At 35.8% G+C, this 20,977-nt stretch overlaps 1 protein-coding gene across 8 annotated transcripts in view; it reads left to right on the top strand.

The window, feature by feature from the left end:
* The window catches only part of EPHA5 (EPH receptor A5), a 325,775-nt gene that overhangs the window by 32,758 nt on the left and 272,040 nt on the right, over positions 1 to 20,977 (top strand). The gene's annotated exons all lie outside the window — the stretch shown is intronic.

Genomic DNA, 20,977 nt, shown 5'->3' with positions numbered 1-20,977 from the left:
GCTAGGATATGGTAGGTTTCATTTAAATTTTTAAATGTGTATTTTTCAAAATTCTCCATTTATTTTCACTTTTGGTGGGGAACCCCCAGTGCTGGCCAGAGTTTCCTCCTGATCTTGTACTCAGACATCACTGCCAGAGGCCTCAGGTGACCTTCTGGGGTATCAGGAATAGAAACTGGGTCAGGAGCATGCAAAACAAGTGCCTTGCTTGCTTGCTGTACTGTTTCTTCAGACCCCCCGATTTTTTTGAGTGATGAGTTTTGGTATGTATATCTGATGTGACTACTGAACATTAACTAATTGATTTAGGGAAACTAGGGGAATGTGTACTTGTCCAAGTATGAGGAAGGGATGAATATGAAATCCAGGTTTCATATTTTATATATCTTGAAAACCAAAATGAATGACATTTATAAATTATATTTAAAGAAAATGAGTGCTTGAAATATGTGATTCTAATAAAAGTAGATAGTTTAATATATTGTTGTTGGATGTTTCATTTGTAATTGATTATTAAGATCATCTGAGTTAAATATGAGGTGTCAGTGTGAAAATAAACCAATGTTTTTGTGTTAAGGCTTCTGAAAATTTTGTCTTTCACAAAAGTCATGAGTAAATTGGTAAATGTCTAAATAAATATTTCAAAACTCTGGAAATTAACCAAAATTCTCAGAGCAGTCTAGGGAACATTTATTCAAGAAAAATGATTCTTATTAGAAAAGTAAGCTATGTGCCATATGAGATTCTGTTTTATTTTGTGTCTCTACTACTCTAAGGTAACTTGGAAAAAAACACTATTGCTTTTTATGGAGAAAGCCAGCAGACTGCAGGCACTGGGTGGGCAGAATAAGCAGGGAGTTTGATTCCTGAGAATCAACATTATTTGACCTACTAGTTCCCTTGAAGAAAGCTTATGAGGCTAGCTTGATATAATCCGACTGAAAGCTCTCACAGCCTGAAAGCCTTTATTATTGTAAGTCAAAAACGATATTCTTTATTCAGAACATTTTTTGGTGAACTTAGGTTTCACGAAAAAAATACATATATATTTAATTTCAGACACTGCAAAATACTATGAGAAACAATATTATTCATCCCTAGTAACCATGCTCATAACAAACCTATTTCTTAGAAACAATCATTAAAGTTTTCATATTTTCTATGTTTATATACTCTCAAACATGTTTAATGTCATATTTACATTACATATTATTTCTAAAACTTTAACAAGTTCCTGATACATAATAAATCATTAGTAAATATTTATCTGAAAGATACCTTATTTTTAAATTTGCAAATTGGGACGTAAAATGCCAAGACATAATTTTTCACGTGTAAATGGGACCCCAGGGAGATGGCTCGGACAATTGAATGCATGCTTTGTGTTCTGAACGCCCAGAACAATTCCAGGCAATGCAAGGTCCCTGCAGCACCACCAGGAGCATCTACTGAGCACTTAAGTAGAGAGTAGTCCCTGAGCACCACTGGGTGAGACCAAAACCCCAAACAAACAAACGATCAAACCAGGAAAATATTAACTAAGTGGACCTGAGAGAATGGCTTAGCACAGTATTTTCATTACATAGACTTCTGTTGTTTAGCTATTTAGCTTTCATCTACCTGCTAGAAAGTGGTCCACCATCCCTCATTTTGTTGTTGTCGTTGCATGTGAGTTTCACTCTAAGAACTCATGCTAAGCATTTAAAAATTACAGTATTTCATATGAGACTTACAATTTCATCACTCTTGGGAAGTTGCAGAAAACACAAATATCCACCTATGATCCCAATAGTCCAAACTTTGTAAAGGATGTTTTTATTTCCCCATTAAAAAACAAAACAAAACATTTATTTCTGGCCTCTAGATTGTTTTTCAAAAATCCCATACATTTATCCTCTTGTAGGCCTTTATAGGCTAATTAAAATAATGTTATGATTAAGTTTTCCTTTGTTTCTTCCCTTTTTGAGCTTGCTGCTTTCAGTATTCTGTCTTCTTCCTTGGCCTTTGTCATTCTGATTATAATGAGTCTTGGAGTTTTTTTCTATTTTTTCTATTTCTATTCTTGTAGGGATGCTTTGGACCTCTTGGATCTCATTACCTGAGCTCCTCAACTCTGGGAAATCCTTATTTGTGATTTCTTTGACTGGTTGTATTTCCTAGACTTCATCTTCCTTTTCCTCATGGACTCTAATGATTTTTAACTATTCCTTTTTTTATCCTCCTATAATTCTCTGATGTGCTATTCATTTACTTTCAAACTTTTTCTATCTATTGTTTTCTAGAGATGCTTTCTCTATCTCATGTTTGAATTCTTCAATATTTCCCTCAACTTCTATTTTTCAGCAACTCAGACCTTTTATTACTTTTTATAAAATATCACCTACTCTCATCTTCATTTCAGTCACTTCTGATTGTAAGTTTTTTTCATTTTTTTCCTCTCATAATTTCTTACCCTTGGCCAAATGGCCATAAAGCCATTACCTGAGAGTTTGCAGAGTCTTATTTACTGTTATTTGTGCTCACTGAGCTTGGAGGGTTTCTAGCTATGTTGCCAGCAGTGCCCTGCTATGCTGAGGGTGAATCGTAATTAGTCCTGGGCGTCTCTGAAGCATTAAACTGGGTGTTGCACTGAGGGATTAAGCTTAGAGTTACCCTTCCTGCTTTCACCGAACGACAGGCAGAATACATGTGAACTGTGTGAGGTATTGATGACAAGAGCTGTCAGTTCCGGAGATGTGGAGGTAGGCCTGCTGAAATGGCAGAGGTCAGGAATACAAGCTGCCAGGACCCAGCTGGAAGGTAGGGAAATTACCTTTCAGTTCCAAGACGTGTAAGGTTCACCTCACTCGGGTCTTTGGAGGAACAGGAGAGGATCAAGCGACAGGAGCTGAGCCTGCAGAGCTGCTGTTTTAAGAGTAGACAAATCCTGACTGACTTGATTTCTACTTGGTATTCTTTACTCAGCCAGGGATGGATTTTTTTATACTGTTCTGCAATTATTTTAAAACACTGAACAAATGTAAAAAATTATTTTGTTTCAAGAGTGACTTCATCATTAATTTATTTTTTTTCCTTTGTGCTGAAGAAATATATAGGGGTCAAGGCTCCTGGCTTGCACATGACTGGCCTTGCTTTGATCTCCAGAACCTTTTATGATCTCCTTAATATCATCAAGAGTGATCCCTGAGCACAGAATCAAGAGTTAAATCTACCCCTATATGCTCCCCCACCCCCAATATTTTTTGATTATTGCATGAAAAATGGCATCCTTTTGTTTTGTTTCAGCATATCTTAGGACATATCTTTTGAATTTAATTTTCATCATAATCTTTTTCAGTCCGGTGTTTCATGTTGGAGGAATATTTTTTGTGTGTGTCTCTTTGTGCATAGGTGTATTTCTGTGTGTATCAGTTTCTATCATGATAGTCAAGGCTTGCACATGATTGGCACTTGAATCAAGGCTCCTTTTGAATTATGAACATAGCTTTAACAACTGTGTTACCAGGGTTTACTTTTATAAAAGTTTATTATATAAATTTTTTCAAGGTATATACGTTAGGCAGTTAGAATGTGCCAGTCACTTTGCTTTTTTTTTTGTATGTAAAAATTGGTTTTATTTTGTGGACACACCTGGTGATGCTCAGGGGTTACTCTGGCTCAGAACTCAGGAAGGCAGTATTCATGGGACCATATGGGATGTTGGGGATCAAACTCGGGTTGGTTATATGAAAGGCAAGCAACCTATCTGCTGTGCTATCGCCCTGGTCCCATTCTATGTAGAAATTAGGAAGAAAACAAAAATCCCTGATATTCTGGAACTTGAGAAACATAATTATTTTGGGAATGATAATAATGTATTAGAGTAGTAGAGTCATATGATAAAGTAGGTTTTTAATATTTTTATCAAATTTTTAAATGTTTCAGGAGTTTTACATGGTTTTCATTATAGTTTAGGTAATATGGTTCCAATAGTGTTGAAGTATTAGAGCAATATGATGAAGTAGGTTTTTAATATTTTTAATCAGAGTATTAGAGCAATATGATAAGGTAGGTTTTTAATATTTTTATTTAATTTTTAAAATGTTTCAGGAGTTGTACACAGTTTTCATTATAGTTTAGGTAATATGGTTCCAATATTACCTAATTACCTAAAGTGTTAAAGGTTTTAGTTATGATGTACAAAGCTACTTCACCACGACTAAAGTGTGGTGACCTTCTACAGTCATACTTGTAAACTTCAGTATGACCTTCTTTCTCTACTTCTTCTTCCCCTAATGCTTCTTAATACGTTTTGTAATCCAAGGCCAAGTTCTCTCTTTCTATGTAAGCAGAAAAGTGGTAGAGCAGTGACAGCATTTACTCAAGGTCGCAGAACTTGCTTGTGAACCAGCCTTTGAAAATAAATGTATTTGGCACATGTGTACCATATCACTGTCTAATTATTTTGTCATGAAAAAGTACTATTTCATATGTAAGTTTTTTAGTACTAACAATGACAGTGTTCACAGAGATAGCTTTTTTTTTACTTTTGTTTAAATATCATGGTTTACAAGTTGTTCCGCGTAAAAATTGTTATAGGCTTTTAATGTTCCACCACCAATACCACCAGCTGAACACTTCACCAGAGCCGCCATTTCCCCTGCCACCCTCCAAGTTTGCCCCCTTGGCAGGCATATAATAATATGTTTGATATTGCTTGTTACAATCAAATAGATTCAGCATTCTTTTCATAGATGAGGAAAATGAGGCTAAAGTATATAACAGTTAACTCGCAGACTTCATGGTGGATTCTATTGTTATCCTTTCATTTTTGTTGTCATAAGATTTTATTGTAATATATTTTTAGGCTCTAAAATAACTTGAGAACTAATACAGGGGTTAAGGTGCTTATCTAGGCTTACCTGGCATATAGCTTATTTAGATGTGATTCCTGGCATAACATATGATCCCCTAGGCACTGAGCACACAGGAACAACCCTTAGCAGCCCTGTGTGAGTCCATACAAAATAAGAAAATTAATTTTTGTAAATTTTAACCATTTTAAAAGAATTAATGGACTTTATTTTTAAGGTTTTCAGAAAAAGCACAGAGTACAGAGTTTCTGGACATCACTTCAATACCCTCCTTGCCCTATTTTTGCTCTTATTAGTATGCTGCGTTAGTGTGATACATTTGTTATACAGTTAATAAACTAGAATTGTTGTTAAGTAAGTTCTGTAGTTTACATAAGAGTGCTGGTATTGCACATCTTGTTGGACATTTCTTGTATGTTCCATGCATTTTAAGAGAGATGAAATCCTATATCTATAGGATTATTAGCGTCACATAGTTTCCCTGCTATGAAAATTCCCTATGCTCCTCTTAATCATTTTATGTTCCCATAGTTCTTTCTATCAGAAGCAAAACCAAGATATACTCAGATTGATATTGCATGAGAGCTTATTTCTCTACTCCATCAATAGTACTTGATTTATCCAGGCTTTTTGATAGAGGCTGTACTCAAAGTTGTGAGGTGATGCCTCTTTGTTGTTTTAATGATAATTTTTTTGGCAATAGGTGATAATGAGCTTTATTCCATGTGCCTGATGCTGTCTATATGTCTTCTTTGATGATGTCTATTTAGTTCTTTTCCTCAATTTTTGACAGAGATCTTATTTTTTAGTATTGTGAGTTCTTCATATACCTTTTATATTAGCCCTTTATCAGGTGTAATGTGTGCAAATATTTTCTGCCATTGATCAGCTTTTCTTTTCTTTTTATTGGGTGTCTGTTTGTTCTGCAGACACTTAAATTTGATGTAGTTCCCTTTGTCTATTTTTGTTTCTATTTTTCTTGTTATTATAGTCAAATCCCCATAAGAATAGGGAAGTCTATATCATGGCGTGTTCTCCTTTATTTCCTTAGATGTATTGTTATGGCTGGGGGCTTAGCGTCCAGGTCCACTTTTAGTTGGATTTATACATGATGTTAACTCATGCAGCAGCTTAATGCTTTTGTATGTGAATGTGCAGTTTCCTTTCTCCATTTCATGCTCTTTGCACTTTAGCAAACATTAATTGTCCACATGTGTAAAGATTTATTTACGGGTTCTCAGTTCCTTCCTGTTAACCTGCTGTCTATATGTTAGATTGTATGCAGCATCATACTTTTAAGGAAATCTCAAAATGGAGCTCAGGAGGCTCCAAGGCCATTCCTATTAGTATTTAGCTTGCAGAGTGGGTGGTTGCTTTCCGGGGCCCAAGGATATGGTGGTTTCCTGGAAGCTGCTCTGCCATGGAATACCAGGGTCACTGCAGGGGCCCATCAGGTGATGCTCAGGACATTTGAAGCTCTATCCAGTAGTGCTCAGGAGGCTGTGCAGTGGTGCAGTGGTGAAGATTTAATCTGGGTCTCGGTGCATATCTCTATCCTCTGTATTAAGTCTCTGACTCCACATCACCATACTTTTTAGTACTATACTTGCTAATTATAATCTGATGTTGAGATTTTTAATTTTTAATTTTTTTCTTTCGGGATTGCTTAGACTAAGCTTTTTTTCTCTCCTCATTAAATAGAAGTTCAGTGATGTTTGTTCTCTTTATTTAAACAATGCTACTGGGAATTTTAGACTCATTTTGTTGTGTCTATGATAGTTTGGTTAGGATGGTCATTTTAACTATCCACAATTTTTTATTTCATGAGCTCAGACTATTTTCTTATCCTCTATGTCTTGTTTTATTCCAATCATGACATATGGATATGTCTAAATATATTAAAATTATACTAGGCCATGAGACTCCATCCTTAGGTTCAAGAGCCCAAAAACACTAATTCAAAAAGATCTATGCCGGCCTATTTCAGTACAGCTTTATTTATAATAGCCATGTTATAGAAAGAAACCATTTGGGTAATGGCAGCTGATGTATAAAGGAAATGTGGTATATATGCATAATACAATATCATCCACTACTAGAAAAAATAAAATATTGTCTTTTGCTGCATCAGCATGAATATAATGGAGAAGATCATACTCAGAAAAATAAGCAAAAAGGAGAAAGATAAATTCTGGATGATCTCACTCATGTGTGGAATATTGAAATGCACAGCAAGAAAGCCAACCAAGATAACAAAAAATAAAAAGGAAAATCCTTGGCTTTTACTATACTCAATCTCCAACTGTAGTTTCTGGGGTTGTGGTAGGGAAAATCTAATGAGAAGAGGCCCCAGTGGACTGTAATCGCCAGGATATTGAGAGTATAGTTGTCACATTGTAGTGTGGTAACATGTATTTAGAGGACAAGTGAAATTGTACCCTAAGACATACTGTTTTGTCAACTGTCATTCATGCAGTGTAGAATTTTTAAAAAATCTACATATTTTTGGAATTATATAGTGTTATTAGCCTTTTCAGTTTGGCTTCCTTTACTTCCTTTAAGATTCCTATATGTTTTTCATAATTTTGTGTGGCTTGGTGCAGCATTTATTTTCATCATTAGACAGCCTCTTATTTCAGTGTTTTTTGTTTGTTTTGGGGGAGCCACACACGGGCCTGTGCTTAGAAATCAAGCCTGGCAGTACTCCGGGGATCATCATCAGTATTGGCTATCAAACCAAAATCTCCTGGGTTCCAGGCAATATAATTTACTCCTGTGCTATTTCTATGGCCTCTTGTTTTTAAGTTTTAGATAATTACTTTGGGGAATTTTTGTAATAAACATCCTATGAATGTAAGAGTTCCGTTACTGCAATTCTCCTACCCATTAAATAAAAATAAATATCCATTAAATAAAAATGCATAGTAATGAATTACAAGTGTAAATTTTAGAAAAAAACCCAGCAAAGTATATATATATGATTTAGTATATATAGAGTAATACTATATACATTTTAGTATATATATAATTTAGTATATATAATGCAAATACCAATACAATATATATATTTTTCTTCAAAGGCAAAGTAAATTTGTGTATACATTTCATTTGAATTAAAAGTGTGTTTATAATAAAAGAGCAAATCACAATATAGTTTTCCAACAAAATGTTTGATCCAGTAACATTTAATATTCATTATTCTTATAGTCTAAGCACAGATGTAAACATCCCATTTCCTAGGAAATTTTAGCTAGCATTTCCAAGGCCTATTTTTTGAGACTAGAATTGATGTTTATGGTGTTTGTGGAGGGCTGATTATGCTCTTGTACTATTGCTATTTTTCCATATGCTTCGTAACGAATTACTACAGAGACAGCTGCCTCCTTGGCTTTGGTGGAAACTGTCTTTTCCCCACTGAGTTCTCCCACTTCCTGTTGCACTCCGTAGACAGCCCTCTCAATTCTCCTGAGCATCACCTTTGATTTGTATTATAAGATCTGCTTTAATTTTTGCTATGCATTTTTTTCCAGTCAAAGAATATAAATATTGTTTTGAGATCTTTTCTTATGCTAATATTTGGGCCTATTAGGATAACTCATACTAATACCTTCATTTCAGAGAAGTTTCAGCATGTTGACTCAAACCCGTGTACTAAAAAGGAGACTGTAACCTGCTCTTTGCTCAAGGGAGAAAGAACAGGCTTTAGTCCTACACAGAAGACACTTCAAAACAGGAATTTATAGCTTTTTCTTGTTTTTGTGTTACTTTGTTCTATTTTATGATTTCTTTGAGTTAGAGAAGGCATGTATTTGAAGTTGGGGATAACTCAGGTTTAGATTTCTCAAAATGGATTAGGAATACATCTTAGTGTTTTGTATGAGTTCTCTTGAATCAAGAAAAGCAGCTCTTTTTTTTTAATTCTGAAAAGCAAACTGTGCAAAAAATATGGGTGAGTGTGTGAGTGTGTGTGTGTGTGAGAGAGAGAGACAGACAGACAGACAGACAGGCAGTGAGACAGAGAAACACAGAGAAAGAGAGTACAGTGTTTGCTTTTTATCTTCCTAAAATTGAAAAGAAAGATGATAAGCTTTTTCGCAACACTGATCTTTTATATTTCGGTTATGATCGAGATGAGTTTTGCCAGTACCTTATGTGACTTTAGTTTCTACTGAAGGAGACCAAAGATTATGACAGCACTGAGGCCTGTACTGAGCGTGGAAATGCTAATACAGAGTAAAGTAATGCTGAAGTGGGCAAAAAAGAACACATTAGCAGATACAAAAAAACTCTTCCTTTGGACAGTGATGACAAATAATTCTAAAGGGAAAGAATATGATACTATATAATGCAAATGCCAATATAATGAAGAACAATCCTGTTCCAAAGTAGTTTTGCATTCATTATTTTTTTTAAAAAAAACACACCCAACCCGTAAAGTAATTAAGATAAATAATTTAAGGGATTCAAGTTAGTCATAAGCATACACTGAAGTCTTGAAGAACAATTATGTATTTAGATTTCCCACATGGAAACTTAGCCATTATGAAGAAAGTTCTTTAAAATGTTCAACTCTGCTTATGCACATGAAACATGCATTTAGTCTTTGAAATGTGCAATTATATTGGATGAATCAGTAGTAATCACAATACTGTAGTACTTTACTATAGTACTGTCATCCTATTGTTCATCAATTTGCTTGAGCGGGCACCAGTAATGTCTCCACTGTGAGATTTGTTATACTGTTTTTGGCATATTGAATATGCCACGGGTAGCTTTCCAGGCTCTGCCGTGCGGACAGGATACTCTTGGTAGTTTGTTGGGCTCTCTGAAAGGGACAGAGAAATCCAACCTGGGTCAGCGCATGCAAGGCAAATGCCCTACCCACTGTGCTATTGCTCCAGTATATTCTTAAAATATAGAATTGAGACAAAAATTCCATTTGTTTATTAGGCATTTCTTTCTTTATGTGTTTACAGTTTTTATAAAATACTTGAAAGATTTTCTTCCTTGGACTTTCTGAAAACACTTTTCCCACATTATAAGTAATACAGATATAAACTTTGAAATAATCTTTATTTCTATCATCCTGTTCATTTTTCTTCTTTAGCATAACTACGTTTACCTAGCCAACATAAAGAGCCAATCCTCTTTTAGATTGATGCTTAAGGATCACTGCTTCTAGAAAATTTCTTTCTAATTCACTCTGTGAAATTCTGTGCACCTTTGTATCAACTTCTGTCTTTTTATTTTTGTCCAGACTGTCATTTGTATACCAAGTTACTCAGGATCATCCCTTTGGCTGTGTTTTTCACTCAAACCCTCATATTTATGGTTTGTTTTTTGAAATGGCATTATTTTCCATTGGCTTGTTTAATAAGCAAGGAGAATATGAACTGGGAGTTATACAGGTCATTTTCCTGTCTCTTGACATGTCAGACACCGGTATGCACACATGCATCAAACAGCCATGCTCCAATATTATCCCCACTAAGTTCATACAGAGTACTAATATTTTCTTTTTTCCCCAATAGGTATTTGGGGATTGCTAGGTGTGTGTCTGGTTATTTGCCACTGCTGTCATCCATGTAAAATCTAGGTTAAAATCTTTTCCTTTCTGAAAAGAAACTGTCTGCTTTCATTGATGTTTGTACCATTTTCCACAGGTAAATGTAATGATTTTTTAATTCCCATCGTCCCATCCATCATGAAGATATTAAATAATGCTGGCCTTGCAGAGGTCCTCAGGGTCCAAACACCAGGTATTTTTCAGAATGGTTTGATTGCTATTTATCATGATCTTCCCCCCAGCCCACCAACCATCTTTTGGCTGTTTTCAATTCATGTGAAAGGGGCTCCCATGCAAGTCAATTTGAATTAATTTTGCAAGCAAAATGCTTTATGGTTCTGAGTACATAATCTCTCTCTCCCACAGAGAAAAAATATACTGTAATCATTCAGCATTCCTGTTGATTATTTCCATTAAAGGCAGCAGGGGAAGAGTGAATGCTCAAGACTCCTCTTGCGTTTGAAAATTTTTGGAGTCATTTGCTATTCATTGCCTTATTTTCTTCTCCACCTTTTTTTCCTTGTGACTCTGTTCATTGCTTGCACTAATGCAGAAAATGATGGTCCAAACTGCTCAGTCAGGAATCTATATAGCTTGGTGGTTGTTATTTTTGAGATTTTTTTTAAATCCACCAAACTTTACCCCAAGGGACTGGTTTATTTTATCCTGATCTCTGAAAGATTCATATAAATTATTATCTCAAGTTTTTTTTCCCATGCCTTGTGAGATGCTCCATGTTTCATTCTCCATATAGCCCATATTAATACTGATAGTATTTTTTCTTTGTTTCAGTGTCACATCTGGCAGTACTCAGGGGCTACTCCTAGCTTGGTGCTCTGAGGTTACCTTTGGAAGTTCCTAGGGGCCATGCTAGGCCAGGGGTCTAAACCGCACTTCTAGTATGAACATTATATGTTTGATCTATTGAGCTCATTTTCAGCCCCTAGTTGCTTTTCATGGTTTCTTTTTTTTTCTTTTTGGTTGTTGATTATTTTATTTTGTTTAGTTTTGTTTGTAGGGGTGTGGGTCCATTGCTGGCTGTACTCAGAGCTAACTCCTGGCTCTTTGTTCAAGGATCACTCCTGGTAGTACTCAGGGGACCATTTGAATCAAATCCCGTGGGATGCATGTAAGACAAGCACTTTACACACTGTAGTAGCTTTCTGGCCCTTCACTGACCCTTTTGTTTACGGTTAGGTTATACAGTATAATACCTTTCATTACCTCTTGGAAAGTAAACTTCCTAGGTTGACTCAATCAAGCAATTATTGAATATTAAAAACATGAAAAAACAGTATATTTGTAGTGTTAACTATTGCTAGTGTGAAGAGTGTAAACTTTTTTTTAGATAGTTTAGACATACCTGATGAACTCAGGGTTTACTCATGACCCCGTGCTTAGGGATTGTTTCTGAGTGCTCAGGCCACCATACGTGGTTGTGTATCATCCAAGACAAATGATTTATCCAGTTTACTATCTTCCCAGCCCACTGTAAAATCATTTTTATATTTACCTCTAACATTGTCACCCCATGCACTAAATACACAGTCACTTAATTTTTATTACTTTTGAATCTTTCTGAAGAGCTATTGTTTTGAACTCAAAAGGCTAAACAGCTCAAAATTAGAATTGGAAAAAAGAGACTAAGAGTTTAGTTTTAGAGTTGTTTATATAGTCTATTTTACTAGTTTATTGGGTTTATATAGTGTATAAATTTATTTTTATAGTTTAAGTAAATAATAAACTAAGCTAAAACTATTTGTAGTTGATCATTTTTGAATTAGCATAATTTATTTTACCATATTGTTTTATAGTTTATTGAGACTTCTGCACTTAAAACATTTATTTTACCAAACCTGATAGGACTCCGATACTGAAATTATATTGAGAACAGAGCACTGGGGGGCATTGTGAGCAAGTGGATCCCATGCGGTGCTCTGGGTGCCAGGAGGCCATTCTAGTGATGGCCAATTGTACCAGCAGTTTAAATTCTAGGGTTTGATGAGGTTGGATGTTTTCTTTTTGTAGAGGTCAACCAGTGCCTTGTATACCCTTGATATCAACCCCTTATCTGATGAGTATTGGGTGAATATCCTTTCCCATTCTGTAGATTGCCTTTGTATTTGGGTCACTGTGTCTTTTGTGGTTTAATACAGTCCCATTTGTTTATTTCTGTTTCTACTTGATTGCTCAGTGTCATCTTTGAAGATACCTTTGGCTTCAATATCGTGGAGGGTTTTTCCGACCTTGTCTTCAATGTACCTTATGGATTGTGGTCTGATGTTGAGGTCTTTAATCCATTTTGATCTGATTTTTGTGCATGGTGTTAGGTCGAGGTCTAAGCCCATTTTTTTGCATGTGCCTGTCCAGTTATGCCAGCACCATTTGTTGAAGAGGCTTTAATTGTTCCACTTCACATTTATTGCCCCCTTATCAAAGATCAGATGATCATATATTTGGGGTTGGATATTCCACCCTGTTCCATTGATCAGCGCTCTGCCTTTGTTCCAGTACCATGCTGTTTTAATTGTTACCACTTTGTAGTAAAGTTTGAAGTTGGGGAGGACCTCATATCTCTTCATTCTCAGCAATGGAAAACAAATTATCAAATGCTTCCTTTCCAGCAGGTCCGAATCTAGGGAGGGAACTCCAAACAATAATAGTAAGTTTTTTTGTTTGTATGTAATCAAAGTAAAGAGAAAGTAAAGTGAAATTTATCAGCTACACAGGCGAGGTGGGGGGCTAGGGGGCAAGGGGGAGGTTTACCGTGGTTCTTGGTGGTGGAATATGTGCACTGGTGAAGGGATGGGTGTTCGAGCATTATGTAACTGAGACTTAAGGCTGAAAGCTTTGTAAATTTCCACATGGTGATTCAATAAAAATAAATAAATAAAAATAAAGTACTGTGTAATGAGGAAAAAAAATAAATAAATTCTAGGGTTTGAGTACACAGAATATCTTGGGGTCCTGTGGTACCAGGAATCACCAGAAAAAAACCTGGAAGTTCTTGGGAGGCATGTGATTCTGGGGATACACCTTGTGTCTGTGTGTAGGCAAGGCTTACAGCCTTTTCCCTGGTTTCAGTGCCCTAACATTTTCTCTTTTAACCTCTTCACTTCTTCTTTTCACCTATTCACCTGTCTACATTGTGAATGAGACTTGCTCACATTGCAATATCCACAGCCCGCACTAAGGAATATACAACTTTGGGTCTCCGTCACTCTCGAACTTGATCCAGGTTAACAATTTACAGACATTTGTCTTCTTAAAGGCTGCACTCTTCACATTATGACTTCGCTATTAGTGAATTCAGTTCAAGATTGATTTCTCCTTTTACAAGTTAACTGTATCCTAACAAAATTCATATTGAAATCCTAATGCAATAGTATTAGGAGCTGGGCACTTTGGTTAGGTCATGAGGGTGAAGATCTTGCAGATGGGTGAATGCCTTTTTAAAAAGTCCCCAGGGAGAAAGTTAGCTAGTGTCTTTGAGGAGTCAGCGAGAATTCTGAGCCGTGACTGCTCTCAGTTCACTTTTCTGATACCCTGGTCTCACACTTCTAGCCTGTAGAACTTTGAGTAATATGCATTTTTACATTTTTCTCTCCAAAACTATCTTTCCATTGCTATTTTGCTATAAGAAGACAGAGACTGTGGGTCTGCACAAATGTATAAAAATGTAGCATTGAAATTTGCTTTGTATCATAACTTTATTTACCTAGAGTAAGGGTATAATATTGATTGTGTACCAAATAAATAATCCCAGCCTTCAAAAACTCTCAGTGTTCTGCTTTTCTTGGAGAGATATGTAGAGATATTTTAGCATAGTGGGTAGGGCATTTGCCTTGCACGCGGTTGACCCAGGTTCAATTCCTTTGCCCCTCTTGGAGAGAGGGCCAGCTATCGAGAGTATCTTGCCCACATGGCAGAGCCTGGCAAGCTACCTGTGGTGTAGTCGATATGCCAAAAACAGTAACAAGTCTCATAATGTAGATGTTACTGGTGCCCAATCGAGCAAATCGATGAGCAACAGGATGACAGTGACAGTGACATAAAAAGAACATATTATATATTCAAAATAATTTGTAAGAGGTGTTTTTACTCTTTAAATAATCCAAGTGACTGTAGCTTATTTAGTTTTTTATTATTCTTATTTAATTTTATTTATTCTTATTTAGCTTATTTAGTTTTTTATTATTTAGTTTTGTATTGTATAATTTAGGTTTAAATTGTTCTCTCAGGTGATAATTATTAACCAGACTTACTCTAGAGATAATTTATAATAAATACGCATATCTGAAATTTATATAAAGCTGCATGTTAACTTAATTTTGGTACAATATTTGAAAAATATTAGTGGTTTCACGTAACATAAATATCCTTCAACAAGCTTAAGAGAAATAAAAACGGACTTACTATTAACAGAAAAAAAACCTATAGTCAATTGAATTCTTAAAGTGATGGAACCAAAACCATAAACTGGAAGGTGACTGAATGGCCACTTTTGTTCATTACTTTTTATGCAAATTACATTTTTCTCCCTTGCTTTGCACATGATTTTACCACAAATTCAGTTTGGTCCTATATTTCAAAGATCAGGTCAGATTGTGTAGGAAAGTTTCAGAGTGTAAAGATTTTGATATTTTTCCCTTGGTACATTGACTATCACTATTGCTAAGAACTTTAGCTGCTTTGAAGAGAAAGATAGAATTTTGTAGTTTAGCTATAGCTCTTGGTGGCTCTCTGATATTAAGAATGTTGCTTAAAACCATAATGCCCCAAAGTAGAGAAAGAGTATGGAGGAAATTTTCTGCTGTAGAGACAGGGGGAGGGAAGGGATGGGAGACATTGGTGTTGAAAAATGTGCACTGATGGGTGGATGGATGTTTGATCACTGTATGACTAAAACTCAAACATGAAAGCTTTGTAACTGTATCTCACAGTGATTCAATTAAAAATAAAATTTAAAATGCTGCTTAAGACATGATATTGAGAAAACTGGATAGTCTCATGCAAAGAAATAAAGAACAAAAAAAGGTGGGGGAGAAATTGTAACCCCTATCTGTTGCTTCACACAACATTATTTCAACAATGGACTTGAAAAACTCCAGATTAGATCAGAATCCATAAAATATATCAGGGGAAAATATAGGGTTTTTTATATATATAAAAGATACAGGATATGAAGCTCTGAGATACCTTCATTGATTGGATTCTTTGATCCCTTGGCCTAAGAAAACAAAATTTAAAAACGAGAATTATACTGAACTATAAAGTTTAGCATGCTGACATAAAGTTTGATAAAAAAAAAAGAAAAGAATGTCGTGCAGAATGGGAGTAATTATCTCTTTGCCATATATCAGATAAAGGGTCAATATTTAAGATACATAAAACATGGCTAAGGCTAAGGCTCCAGAGGTCTTCAGCCACAGGAGCTCTGCTCGGGGCGGGAGGGAAGCTGGAGCCCATCCCCTTCGAGGCGCCCTGGGGAAAACAGCCAGGCGCATGGGCAAGAGACTCTGCCTTAGCCACAGCCATGCTCAAGGCCCCTCTCCACACGTTCAGACGAGGCTCAAACATGAAGATACCAGCAGAGGAAACCAGGTGTGTGGGACCTGGGCCTGAGACCTCCAAGCCTGCTTGGATCAGGACTGGGCCTCTTCCACCCAGATTTCCCATTTTCCAGTACCTAGGTGGTCACACCCAGAGACTGCCCTCGGTGCCGTGGAATCCCACCAATGGCCAGCATCCAGAGACTTAAAATCAAGCTCCCGGAAGACATCTTATAGCCTACTTCTCCCTCTGGGAGAATCTGGCAAGCTACCAAGAGCTTCCTGCTCACAGGGGAGAGCCTCGGAAAACTCCCCATGGCGTATTTATATGCCAGAACCAGTAACAATGTTGGGTCTCATTCCCCTGACTCTGAAAGAGCCTCCCTCCTTGGGAAAGACGAGTAAAGAGATTCTTCTAAAATCTCAGGGTTAGGATAAATGGAGACGTTACTGAGAACGCTCGAGAAATTCGACAATCAATGGGATGATGATGATGATGATGATGATATAAAACAAAGCATATTTACCCCCACAAAGCTCAACAACAAAAGCAGTAACTATCCAAAATCATAGAGAGGAAATGAAAAGACACTTCTCCAAAGTCATACAGACAGCCAAGCCAGTACGCATATGCAGATGTGTTTATCATTACTTCTGAGACACTGGAAACCAAAATAACAGTGAGGTATCACTTCATGCCAGTGAAAGTAGCTTATCAAAAGGTGCTAAATAGCCAGATTTAGTGGGATTATGGTATAAAATAAAATGTCATTCACTTTTGGTAGGAATACTATCTGTTCAGTCTCTAGGAATAACATACAGAGACTTCAAAAGTAGTCATTTACTCCCAAAGTTTGACTAGAGGTTCTACATGACCCAGTGAGTACACTTTTTGGCATCTGTGTCAAAAACAGAGAAATTTAACTGAGAAACATAAGGGAACACCTACTTACATTCATTGCATTATTAAGTACAATAGCCAAAAATGTGAAAACATTTAATGGCAGATGAATGTGTAATTATCTATGGTCTACCTGCACTGTGGAAAGCTACATATGACAAGAAAATATATAACCTTGCAGTTCCCTGAAATGTGGAGGGAACTGGAAAGTATCATGTGAATTAAAGTTAGTCATAGGGAGAAGGGCAGTTACTGGATGGTTTCACTCATTTGTCATATATAGAGAAATAAGACTAGGGAAGAGATATTATTAAACTGCCTTGGATTACAAAACTGAAAATGCCAGACAGTGGAAGGGAGAGTATGAGGAAAAGGAAGAGGAGGACTAGAAGTGACCTCCCGTCTCTAGTAGGGTCTCAGGCCCTTTGTTGTTTGTGAAGGTACAAAAACTTTGTACATCTGAGCCATAAATGTTAACAATATTGTAACCAATTACATAAACTTTAATAATAGGTTTTTTCTTTAAAGTTTTATAAAAGAAAAGGTATCAAAATGTCTTAAGGGTATAAATTGACTTTTCTCTTTTAAGTAGTAAACTAATAGATGTGTTTTTAAAAGCATGGGAATCTTTAACCCAATTGGTGTTAGAAATTCTTATGAGGATGCATTTTCTTAAGTATAAGGCTGTTTTCTTATATACAATTTATTTGTAAAAATTGCTAGTGCAAAATATTGTACTCTTAAATTTTTCAAGGAAATGAGTTGCTTGGGTATGTAAATTTCTTCAGTTCTTTAAATTTTGATTTCTATAATACATATGAATTTTACCTGTAATTCAATTTAATTTATTTGTTTTATTTGTGACTAGTACTTAATATGTTTGTTTTATTTGTTTACTTTTTGGTAGTACTTGTTCCACTATTTTTATATTTGAGCTTTATGTAGTCACAGTAATTTGATGACCATCATTCTTTTCTGTAACAAAAATATCCCTTTACATCTGTGCTAGTGCATTGGATATTCCTGTCTGCATATAGTTATGAGTTGGCACAAAGATAATAACATCCGATTAGCTCATTGTTTCCATAGAGCCAGAGAAAAACACCCTTGTGACTGCTGACCTGGTTCTGAAAGTCCCTTTGCTGCATCTAAAGTCAAGTCTCTTGCTTAGTAGCAAGTTATAGGCATAAAAATAAATATAGAAACGGAAGAGAAGGTAATTTTAATATTAACTAACAGTTTGTTTCTTGTGTGGAATTATCTTACATAATTTTAACATATCCTAATATTAATGAAAATGTAATGCAATAGGGTATTCATCTGAATTTATTAGGGAAATACATTCCAATTCAATTTAAAGCAAATTTTTTTGAGACACACTTCCGTGTGGTGTTCAGGGACTACACTCAACCTGCTTGGGGTTTGTTCCTGGGAGTACTCAAGGGACCATGCAATGCAGAGTCTGAAACTGGGTCTCCATCATGGAAAATATATATATGCTGACAGCAGATAAATCTTGTGTCATATGCACATTCACTAAAATATTAACACATGATCCTCCATCTTCAAATGGAAAATTTAGGATGTAGTGACAAAGAATAATATATCAACTATAGGAATTTTTTTTAAATAAGAATTTTATTTTATTGAATCACCATATGGAAAATTACAAAGCTTTCAGGCTTAAGTCTTCGTCACACAATGCTGAAACAACCATCCCTTCATTTGCAGTTGGATTCTTTATAATGTTCAAAGAGCAAGCACGAGAGCTGGGAAGATAGCAGAGCAGATAGGGTGCTTGCCTTACATGCTGCCAACCCGAGGTTCTATTCCCGGCACCCCATGCAGTTCCCCTGACCACCACCAGAAGTCATTCCTGAGTGAAGAGCCAGGAGTAAGCCCTGAGCACTTACAGGTGTGGCTCAAAGTGAACAAACAGACCCCTCCCCGCTCAACAAAATCTTGTTAACAGTTTTCAGTTTATTGGGTTAAAGTGTTTTTATTTAGATTTGTTGTTGTTTTATTAAAGGTCGCCAGTGATTTGTTTGGGGACGTGAGGACTTCTCCTGGCATTACTTGACTAGAGGTGCAGACTGATGGTTCAGTGTTCTGGCCTCGGTGTTGCCCTGCTGTGTCCTACTGTGCTGGCAACCACCAAGTATGGGTCTCGCTCTGTGGGGGCTCGAAGATTGACCTAGGCAGTGGCTGAGCACCAGTCGATCATCATCTGGTTTTGGTGGGGTTGGAGGAGAGGATTTGCAGTGGCAGCACATGTGGCTTCTGCTCCATCCTTTGTTATCTCCCAAGGCCCTTTAAGTTTTTCAAACGAATTCAGATAATATGAAACTGAACATTTTCACCACAGAATCAACAGCAGTTACAGAAAACAGACAGGGGCCAGAGTCATAGTACAGCAGAGGTAGGGTACTTGCACGTGCTGGCTTGGTTTCGATCCGATTCATCTTATATGGTTGATTTTGATCCCGTTCATCTTTTTTGGTCCCATGATACCCCCAAAGGAGTGATCCCCGAGCAAAGACCAAGGAGGAAGCCCTGAGCACCACTGGGTATGGTTCTTAGAGAAACAGATAATAATGATAACAAGTGAGTCTATACTGTTTAACGTTACTGTAGTAATTTGAAATGTAATGGTCTCAGTTTAAACAACTATTACAATGAGTTGTTGATAATGATTAAGATACTTTAATGGCCTTGTTATTGTGCTTACGATTCTGATTCTAATTTGGAATCTAGAAAAATAAAGAATTATAATGTACAAAGGCATTAACTGTAGAAATAGCTCATAGTTTAAATATGTACAAAATCTAATAAAGAAATTATTTCTGTGTCTTTTGGTAGTGTGGTCAAGTATAAAACCACATGGGAATTTGGTAAAATAAATAATAAATAAATGCTAAGATTACGGCTGACACATCTACACTCGGATCTGGATTTTGGATCAGATGTAGATATCAGATGGGGATACCAGGGTTGATTTAATTTCATTTTAATTCAAGATTAAATCAGCTTTTAATATATTTGGAGAGCTTCTTATTACATATAATAAGATGGATAAGGAGATTCATTACATCATTAATTTTTAAAATTTATGTACCTACAAGAAAAGAACAATGCAATTCTTGGAAAAATTATTGAGTTACAATTTTGTGGAATTTCAGGAGTTTTATAGCTTTCATCACTTACGTGAATGGTTGATACCACTTCTACAATGAATTTCTCTAAAAAATATTTCCCTCATCTATCAAATATAAGGAAACATAGAAAGGAAATTACTAAATGACAAAAGTCATTAGAACTGAACATTTTGTCTATAGAACTGAACTTACATGGGAGGGTGACTAGGAGGGACCCGGCCCTTGGGACATTGTAGAGGAGAGTAGGTACTCTGGTGATGAATATGGAATTGAAATGGTATATGTACAAAAAATATTAACTAACAGTATTTAAATCCAGGTAGCTCAATAAAAATGGAAAAAGTAAAGCACTGTGACAGAAAAAAAGTAATACATGGAATCAGTTATTATTATATTATGGGCAGCTTCTTATCCTACAGCTATAATCAGAGGGATAAGGAGATTTTTACATTTAGCTCATTCTTGCAATGGCCTCCTTTTGTGAATTAGGTCAAGAAGGCCAATTACTAGATTTTTACAGTGATGAGAATATTGACTTTCTCTCACTGGAGAATTGGGAGAGAAAACATTAAGTAATACTTAAATGCTTGGTATTTTAACATTCCTGAATATCTTATTTGGCATCATTTGATGACTGGAGAAAATGGCTTTCTCCAGGTACCTCCTATATTCAATACTGTATGATTGTATCTGTATGTAAAAGAAGTGCATTTGTAATATGAAAAACTCTTAAGAGATGTATTACTCATGTATTTACATAAAAAGTAATACTTTATTTTATAATGATGATTTGGAAAATTTAGAAAAAATAGCCACCAGGAGCAATGATACTTTTACATTATTTTCCCTTCTGTTATTTCAATATGTTATCACATTTTTATTTCCTCCTACAACTTAGCTATTTTTAAAAATTGATTTATATATTAGAATAGATACTACAACATTTCCTT

The sequence above is a fragment of the Sorex araneus genome, chromosome 5 (genome assembly GCF_027595985.1).
Source record: "Sorex araneus isolate mSorAra2 chromosome 5, mSorAra2.pri, whole genome shotgun sequence".
NCBI classification, from domain to species: Eukaryota; Metazoa; Chordata; class Mammalia; order Eulipotyphla; family Soricidae; genus Sorex; species Sorex araneus.
Note: the sequence above shows the minus strand (reverse complement) of the source record. Positions and strands in the feature narration are given on the sequence as shown.